Source organism: Marmota marmota, unplaced genomic scaffold (genome assembly GCF_001458135.2).
Source record: "Marmota marmota marmota unplaced genomic scaffold, marMar, whole genome shotgun sequence".
Lineage (NCBI taxonomy): Eukaryota > Metazoa > Chordata > Mammalia > Rodentia > Sciuridae > Marmota > Marmota marmota.
In genome coordinates, this window is record NW_025999999.1 from 15,146,900 (window position 1) to 15,156,891 (window position 9,992).

At 43.9% G+C, this 9,992-nt stretch overlaps 1 long non-coding RNA gene across 1 annotated transcript in view; it reads left to right on the forward strand.

Moving 5' to 3' along the window:
- LOC125618008 overlaps positions 1-8,183 on the forward strand; it is a 57,963-nt gene extending 49,780 nt beyond the window's left edge. Inside the window, exon 3 of the long non-coding RNA XR_007349217.1 lies at positions 7,843-8,183. This is a non-coding gene — a long non-coding RNA (uncharacterized LOC125618008). The remainder of the gene's footprint in view (positions 1-7,842) is intronic.
- Positions 8,184-9,992: the final 1,809 nt, after the last annotated feature.

Consider the following 9,992-nt stretch of genomic DNA (forward strand, 5'->3'; position numbering starts at 1 on the left):
ATGATGTACCTTTCATGGTGTTTGAAGTGGTGATCTGCATGTGTGCTCATTCACTTAACGTGCACAGAAGTAAATGCATGCCTTGTGCTGGCACAGGTCCTCTTGCTGCTCTGGATCTGAGATAAACAGGCGCAGCGAGAAAGCAACAAAGCGTTTCTCCAGCAGGTGGAGTTCCGGAAAACTTTGGGCCTCTAAGTTCAAGGCAGCCTGTGGCTCTGAGCCCAAAACTACCAGCCTGGTAGAGGGAGAGGTCAGATGACTTACTTTGTTCGTTGTTTATTCAGTATTTATTTGGCGCTCAGAATCATACCAGAGTTTGTTGGTGATAACAAAATAGTAGTAACAATACAAATAAAAATGGTTGCAGGCTTCAGAGGATTTACGACCTGAATGAGGAGCAGGACATTCCCATGAGAAAGAATTGAGCGATGGTCAAAGCAGCAAGGAACTGGATAGAACAGATGGTAAGTGCCATAGCAGTTCTCGAAGGACCCAATGCTTGTACACTGTGACACTGTCACACTGAGGGGTTTTGAGGTGGTGTGATTCCCGCTGGAATTCAAAGGGTGGGTAGGTTTCAAGGAGAGGCAGGGAAAGCAGAAGAAGGCCATTTAAGTGAGCAAAAGTGCAGATTTCATGATAAGGGAGAAGCAAAATATCAGAGCAGATGCTGATGGGAATAGAATGTCCATGAGAAGTCACTTCTGGTCCTGGAGCATTGAGAAGTAAGAGCTTCAGAGGTCAGCTGGCATAACTCTTGCATTTGACCCTGGAAGAAGGTGAGGCACCAAGAGGTTGCAGAGGGAGGGGGTCTGCACAAGAGCAGGACCCCTGCCCGCCCTGATGGCCCTGCCTGCAGTTCTTCATTCATGGGGTACTAGCTATGGAGCTGGGATGTGGCTGGAGCCAACCTGGAATGGGGAGGCCTTAGACAGCAGGCCGAGGCTTTGGAATTGCATCCTGGAAACAACAGGAAGCCACTGGAAGTGTCTGAAGTGGGAGTCATAATATTGATGCAGTATTAAGAATAAATGGCAATCAGTGCTAAAATTTTCCATTGGCCCTTTTCCTGTTTCAAAGTCACCGAATGGTTACCCGACCACCTCAGTGCCCCACTTACACTACCCTTCCTTTCCTCCAGCACCCTCCATTTCTCTTCTTTCCTCTTCCTTTGCAGGGTTTCCCCCAGGAAGGGCCAGTTCCTTTCTCCACCAATGTACAGAGTGGTTTTGTGTCTTGAGTTTGCTCTTGGAGTCTTTCCCTTCACTCTTAGCAGTTTTGTAAAGGGTTTCTCCAGAGTAAACATCACGTTTATGACCCAAAGATTTGATGAATGAACCATTCTCCATCTTTCTACGTTATATTCAGTTTGAAAGGTTGTGCCTAAATTGTTGTCTCGTTTGTAAAATCTCTAAAAGGAAAAAGATCCTGATTCCAGGACTGATTTTCCTTTAGTCGTCAAAGGGAAGACTCCAGCCTGTAATTTTGCCATTAAAAAATGTTATACTTAAAAATCTGTGGCCACAGAAATCAGTTGGTGAAATGGGAAATCAGACACTGCCTTGGTGATAGATGCAGATCCTTGTTGGGGGTGTGCCAGGATATTTTCCAAGCCATGCATGGGATGGCTTGATACTATTACAGTGAGGGACAATACATGGAGTGGGGCTGAGTTTGGTAGGAGAGAGAGAGAGACTGTGTGTATATGTGTGTATTTGTAGATGATCTCTTGGATCTCCGGGTACATAGATCTGCCAGCGTTTCCAGTTAGCAGGAGTGGCTGCAATAGCAAAGTGGAGCTTGGGTCTGGCTTAGCAATCAGAAGACAAAAGTGCTTACAGAAAAGTCCGGTCTTGTCGCCTCTCCATCTATATTGGAAAGAACATTGATTTTGGCAACATTTTGCTCAATCTGCAGAAATGTTAGTTCAATAATCTACCTCCAAGGCTCCTTCCAAGGCCAAAGAGTCCAGTTTCACTATTATTTGATAGAGTTTCAAGGTAGTATTAAAAGGGAACAAGAATTTTCCTGTGATGGTAGATGAAGAAGGCTTGCTTAGTTGTCCTTCTGTATTTATTTATTTCTTTTATTTTTATTTTTTGCACATAGACACTGATTATAAAAAATAGCCCCTAGGTTGATAAAAACCAGCCTTCCTCAACCTTCCCCAGCCTGCTCAGAGAGTTGCCCTTATTTCCAATTACCCAGCTCACTGCCTGCTAAAGTATTGCTCCTTCAGCGCTACAGACAAGAGGAATTAGTTACAGAGGCAAATTGCTTTGTTGTGTTTCTTGCTTGAGCCATAATTCATGTGCAGGGGCGTCCGGCACTGCGCTAGGATCCTTATTCAAAGAGCAAGTGTGCCTGACAGCTCTCTCCCACCTCGAGCACCTCTGGCTGAACTACCATTTGTCAAATGCACTCTCCATTATTCTTTGGCCTAGGTGCATTTTGATGGACCACTACAACTTCTAATTATTTAATATTCCAAATTGCATAAAGCACCAAATGCTTTTGTAGCTAGGAGCACTATGTAGGCTGTAATGCCCCATGAAGTCAGAATATTTTTACAACACAGTGATTATTTAGAAGAAGTATCCATGGTCTTTGCTGTCCCTCTCATCTGGGTTAAGCCCTGTTAATCTTCTGTTGAATCTTCTTTCTCATCTGCAAATGATGATGGTTGATGCTTATCAGAGAGCTGATACAGAGACTGAGTGTAATAATTCATACAAACCATGTCATTCAGCATCTAGTATTTAGAAGGCCCCTACCTAGTTCCTTGCTTGGTTCAGGTAGATTCTATTAATTTACCCCTTTTCACTAATTGTCCACTCTAAGCCAGGCAGTGAGTAGAGCTCTGGAGATACAAGAAATAAGACGTGGTCATTGTCCTCTCCAGAGTTTGCAGCATAGATTAAGCACAGTGGTTTATGTATAGACTGCTAAATAAAAATATAGTGAGACATCTGCCTCCCTGACCAGTTTGGTCCTGCTTCCTGAAGCAGTGAGGTATAGTTTAAAGGCTCATTTAATTTCTTCGTTTGTCAGTTCTTCTTGGTCTTGGTTTTATCATTATTTTGTCATGAAAATGCGAATAAACCACTTCCCTATGTACGACCTCTGGTGTCTCAGAGGTTTGGAAAGGATGAAAGACAACCAAACACAAGTGTCTAGTCACCCCAAAGTTTTAATTTTAGTCTAAATGGACTAAAAATGTTTTAGGTCTGGAATGTTCTTTAAATGTCAAGCCTTTGGGAATTTGTGCATTTATAGAGGTGACAAACTCCTGGGTTTCATACCTTATTCTGCCCAATGTTGCACATCAGACTGTGGCTTGTGTTGTGCAAGGCTGGTTAGTGCGTGAGTGTGCGTCTTTTAATCTGTAAAAAGGAAGAGAGGGCAGATAGGCCGATTAAGAAATTTCCAGCTAAAGGAAGAACAGTCTAGATATTTAAAAACCCTTTACCTCCTGGGTTCACACTGGGTGTCCAGCATGAGGTGGGTGTGTGCACAGGGGTGAAGGGGGGCTTGAAATAGGTGGGGCATGAGTGTGACTCCTGGACACGCCTGAATGTCTGTATTCAGGGAGAGAGTTCTGGATGTGAGGGGGAAAGGTGCTGGGTGCCAGGGGTCCCCTCCCAGGCTGAGTTTGCAGAGTGAAGTTCACTCTCATTACCTGCACTGCAAGTTGATTTGGGGGCAGAGTGTGCCGAGGGTATACTATGTGCCAGGAGTTATTCTAGGTGTTGGCATGCAGTGGTGAATGCAGCAAGGCTCCAGGTCTCCTGGTCATCTTAGGGGACTGCTTTAAGTCCCTTCACCAGTCCTTTATCCTTTAGCTAGTTTCTAATTTCTTGTATTACTCCTGCCCATGACACCTGAAACATATCGTTTGGGATACCCCAAAGCAGGGACCCAAATAATCATGCAAGTACGGAGTTCATCTTTTCACTCTGACCTGAGAGATTTCAAAAGAAGGAAGGAAATGAGCAGTTCGTGGAAGGAGCCACTATTTAGCCACAAGAGAGAAAAGATCGCAGGTAGAGGGAAGAGATGAGAAATGGCTTGTAGTACCATGTTATTACAGATATTCCTTGAAAATAAATGAGCAAAAACGCAAGTCACGCAAAGTTATCTTCAGCATTGTACTGGCTTGATGTTGCTTTTTAAACAGGCTCCTCTGAGTATCTAAGGAAGGATATTACTGTCTCAGCTGCTCACATAAGGCTCAACTGCTGTCAGTGACATTGGTTCCCTGTGCCTTGGGACCTTGATTTTGACACTAACTTGCTGTGTGGGAACCCAAGCCTTTGCCCATGTATGGCCACTGGAGAGTCTTGGGGCCAGGAATTTCAGAGGTGCTGGTGGCTTGAAAGATGGACCAGATAACCACCTTGGGTTCTTCAAAGTTCACAAAAGCTTTTCTTAAATGACCTAAGCAGTGTGTGAGAGAGGGGCGATAGACTCGACTTTTATACGTCGCGATGGCCTCGGCCAGCTTGTGACCTGGATTCCCTTACTGTTTTGTTTGGAGTAATTTCTAGGGTTTGTGTGCCTAGATAGCTAGGAGGTCCTCCTTCTCTGTCTTCCTCTGACCCCTCCCTCTTCCTCTCTTCTATTCTACATAAAGAAGCTCAAAGCTTTCTCCTGGCTCTGAAATGTGTCCTCTGTCTCCCAGGGGCTGCCTGGGGGCTGGGTGCAGTGGACACCTGCTCATGAATATGCCTTTCTCAGCTTCCTTCTCCTCCCTGCGCACTCCTAGTGGGGCTTCCTGGAATTTCCTTTGAAATAACCTGCTTGCTCCTGAATGCTTGCCTCTGCAGCTGCATTTGGGGAAGCCCAAGCTGAAACCTGCACATCCAGCCACAGAGGGCAGCACCTCTACCTTCCCTTCTTTTATACCTGTCTTTCTTTAATTAACAAAACATCGTGGAAGACATAAGTGTGTTTAAGTGCACACTTAAGCCTCTGCAGAACTTCACATTTCATTTTCTAAACAAGGCTTATAGAACAGAACTTCATTTTTTAGTTTCTTGTGGACTTGAATGAGGCTCTGGGTATAGAAAAATACAGCTTTGGGGAGGCCTGAATTCAAGTTCTGCTGAGCCTCATTCTGACTCCCCAACATTGAATGTGTTGCCTAAGCTCTCTGAGCTTCACTTTCCTCTCTGTATAATGGGGAGATGAAGCCTAATGACCTCAGAGTGTATGAGATTAAAAACAAGATAGTAACTGTGAGACACAGGACCCTTGATGATTCCTTGGGAATATTGTCCCCAGCCCAACTCACCCCTAGTGCTCCTGGGCTTCCCTACATGTTGTAGCACCTGTCACCTTGCTCTATAATTGGTATCTAGACTGTGTGTAATCCAGAGGGAGGAGGGTAGGTGGGACTAGTTGTTATTCAATCATTGGGTGAGTCATCTCACAGGAGGTAACACCCTTGGTCTTCAAGGGTCTCTAAGAAGGAAGGAGAAGGATAGCTTCTTTGGGCAGTGTTCTGGTTGTCATTGCGTATCTGGTAGGAAGGGAAAAGAAAGTCCCATTTATGGGCTGGGGTTATAGCATAGTTGGTAGAATATTTGCCTTGCATGCCCAAGGCCCTGGGTTCAATCCCAAACACCTCACACAAACACACACACCAAAAACGAACAAACAAACAAAAAACTCCAAAAACAACAACAACAACAAAAAGTCCCGGTTATGGGATCTGATCAGGAGGACACATATTGGGCCTACATTTACTGCTTGAGCCCTAACCCTTCCCAGCATTGGGTGATTCAAATGCAGTACCAGTCTTGGTGCCTCAGACAAGACAGAGCCCCCAGTCTACTGGCGAATACCAAGAGAGCTGGACACCGACAATCCCTTTGTTCCTCAGTGCCTGAGTCCTGGGGAGCATCTGGAGCCTCTATCTCAGCCTCTAGTCTTTAAAGCAGATGTTGGGCTTATTTTATTTGTGGTGTTTAGAAGTTAAAGTAGAGCTGATAGTTAAAAATGGGGATAGTAACTTGCAAACCTGAATATTTAGCTTCTTTGGAAAGTTGGAAAGTTCTGGCAAGACTCGGTCCACATTCTTGTGCCAACAGTCCCCTGGAGCCAGGCGGAGCCATTCTGGTTTTTTTTAGCAGGATCAGTGCTCTCCTGCTTACCCCTGGCCCCACCCCCCCTGCCACCCATCAACACAGAGGCAAGGGGCCTGCTGCTCCTGACCACTATTGTTTTTACTTGTTAAAACAGAGGAGTCCATGTCTGTATCCACATCACTATCAAAAGTGTAGAAAGTCTATACAGTTAGGAGAAGGGGTGCTTGTTAAGAAGAGTCTGTTTTTCAGGGTGGAAGTGAAGAGCATTCCTGCCCCACTGCTATGGGCATCTGAGTCCGCCAGTCTTCCACTTGGGTGGGGCCTTGACCGTCTGTCACGGACTGGTTGACAGAGTCTCACTGGCAGCTTTCCTGGCTCAGAGTGGAGTGCTTAATTTTCGATGTTTACAAATAGGTTTGTAGCAAGACAGCCACTTTCTAAAGGGCTTCTTTATTTCCTTCCTCTTTGAGAAGAATTTCTTTAAAAAAATGCCATTATCTTTCTTTTAATCATGACTCAGCTCTAGCAAATGACCTGTACATAGAGATACTTTATTATTGTAACGGCACAGTCAGTCTGGCTCTCCGTGCTTCTCATTCTAGATGCCCCACCCATCTGCATCCCTATGCCCAAAGCTGTGGCCCTTGGGAGTGAAGAAATACCTTCTGGGTTCTGTAGCAAAAACCTTCCTTCTGCCCGGAAAATTGCTCTTTGCTCCCTGGGTAGCTACCCTTTAAGCAAGGCAACCAATCTTTCAAAATAAATCACTTTGGGTCCACAAGTCTCCCTCTTGGGATGGTACAAGCCCTCAGGTAATTTTCAGACCAATCACACTTGAGAAGTCAGGATCTAGACCAGGGAGGTGAAAATTGCTGCACTTTGAGGCGAGGTGAGCTAAGACATGTGAGGTGAAGTTCACTCAATTGGGGACCTTAATGTAGGCTGTCCAAGCCAAACGACAAAAGGTGGCCTCTTGCCATTGGAAGGATCTGGGGAATGTCCTTGGGAACAGGGTGGGCTGCCTCAGAGAGTACTAGGGCAAATTTCCTCTCTCTGGGGGATTAGCTGGAAGTTTCTATACCTTCAGAGTTTTCTAGGAAGGGAGCAAAGATGGCCTTTTCCCTTGAAATTATGCATGTGGCCCATGAAGTAGGCTTGACCCCTGGGTGGAGGCCACACCTCTACTCAGAAAACAGAGCTAACTCAGGATGAAAATCTGCCTCCAGGGTTCAGCTCAGATGTACTGAAGACGAAACTGTCAGTTGGAAGCCACAGTTCTCATAATTGCCTGTGCACAAAAGTCACCAGGGGAACCCTTATTAAAAATACAGTTTTCTGGGTTTTTCACCTGCTCACATTTTGTTGTCTCAGGCTGGACATGGTGTCTGGGAGTCTGCATTTTGGCAAGCACCAGATAATTCTGCTGCAGATGCTCTTCATGTCTCACATTTTTGCAAAACTCCAGCTCAGTGTTTCTCAAAAGCCACTTCATAAATTGTCTTCAACTAGTTTGAAAGTGCTTAAGGATTTATGAGTATGTCCTCAAAGTGTGGACTTCGGCACTGCTTCAACAGACAGGCTTATTATTTTGGATTTAACACAATGGAATTATAAATTATTCATTCCCAGTTGAAAAAAGGAACTCAACATCTGGGAGCTGAATGCAGCATGCAGATTGCTTATGCTGCCTCTACAAAAATGAAATTCAGATTCCATCAAGGTGCACATGCTGCTACTACTGTTTATCTTACAGGTCACTCTGCCCTGCTGAAGGTCTGCAGACATGCTGTGATGTCAGAGGAGACTGGCCGCAGATTCCCTTCCAGTTCTTGAAGCCCTCCTGGCCTTCCCTGAACACGGATCCTAGAGCATTCATTCATGGATGCTGATATGCAAACCAACCTGGACCCCTGGGGAACTTGTTAAAAATCTTGATTCCTGGGCTGCACTGCCATCCATGTTCAAGGTAAAGTCTGAGAATGTGCATTTTAATCAACATCCCTGGGGATATTTTCCACACCTCTCTGGGGACATTCTAGGAGCACCTATTAGCTTGTCTATTAGATGTGCTAAGCTCAATATCTAAATGCTTTTCTGGGGCCAAGAGAGATATTTGTCTTGAAAAATTATGTTGGCTCTGAAAGATGAATAGACAACAACAAAATCAAAATTGTCTATTGCCAACTCCATTCATTATTAAATTTAGTATTCATGAAAATTTCATTATATTTGAGAACGATTTGTAGGCGATTTTTCCCCCACTTCACAAGAATTCTTGAATATGTATGATAATCATTAAGAAACCATAATCGATTGCAAAACGAGTTGCATCTAGATTTCAAAGGCCCAATTATAAAAAAATCAGCCTCAATATATGTTTATGGTGAATACTTACTTCTATTTGCATATACATTTATATTTATTATACGATGTAGCCATGATTTAATATATTTGATGACATTTGGAGAAGGTATTCAAAAATGAAGGTGTTTGGGTCTTATGAAGCATAAAATATCCCTCAGGGTATACTTAGAATTTTCTTGGACTTTGGGCGAATGAGTTCCTCGTATTCCACTTACTTGTGAAGGAGAGACTGTTAAATCCCCATTTTATGGAGGAGGAAGCTGAGTAGTTTATTGATTTACTCAAGGATAACCAGTAGTAAATAACAAACTAAGCTCAAACCAAGTTTTAGGATTCAGGTTTTAGTATAGTTCTATACTTCAGCATTAGGAATCACACCACCAAAGGCCCTACATACAAATCCACCTTGGGTGCACCATGTCTCTGCATCAAACATGAACCAATCACATCAGTAGGAGAAAATCTGGAGGGTTTAAACCAGGGTAGAAAGGATTTTCACATTTTGGGTCTGAAAGCAATATTTTGACCATGATCTTCATATGTATCTAAAGCCATCTAGCAGGGAACTGGCTTCTGAGTCTGGAAATACAGTACAGTTGTTGAAAGCACAGAGGGTGGGGAGTGGGCTCTTACTTGGGATATCTATAGATCTGCTTCTCCAGCACATTGAAATCCCTGCAGTCTGGAGGTTTATTCCAGCAAAGCCAGCACAGGACAGTACATGGACTTTGTCACAAAGGCACCTGTGCACTTAGAGGACACCAAAGTCAGAAAACAAAAGGAAAGCTCTCCAGCCAGCTGTGCCTGGAGAGCTTTGTCCTTCTGATCAACTTGCCTGAGAGCCTGGGTGTTTCGCTGCTGACCCATATGGCCTGCTCACTGCTGCTGCTAATGTCTGTCTTGCTGCTACTCCCTCTGGGGTGCAAAAATGTTTAAAAGTGGGGAAGAGGTATTTTTTTCCACTCTATGAACAACAAGAAATTCATGTTCATTGCAGAAAAACAAGAGAACGTTTATAAGCCAAAAAAGAGTTAAAGAAGAATCTCTGAAATTCCTAACCCAGAATTGCCACCATTAATTTCCTAGTTAATATCATTCCAAAGTTTTTCTCTAAATAAAGTATCTCCAATGCTCCCTGAGAACTCCTCAGGCCTTTTCTCTGCCTTCACCTTGAGTCTCTGTTCCATTTTCTGTTCCCTTACCAGTGAGTGTTTGTGAGGGATTGTGGCAGATCACACTTCTGTGCTGAGCTTATTCTTAAGCTTGGACCAGTAGGGAAGTCTTCAGCATTCATGGTGCTCTTTGGGAAATCATGACATGCATTATTTTGTGATGTATTCAACAGAATAGGTGAGATAACTTAGAGTAAAGCAGTAAGAAGCATTTATGGGTAAAACTTTATTAATGGAGAAATGACCATGCATTGACTGAATCGTATGCGATCTGGAAGATGGTCATTTGATTGCAGGAGTGGAATACCATTATGCAGTCATGGGCTGTTGGTGTTCAATGGGTGGTTAGTTTGAGAAACTTTCAATT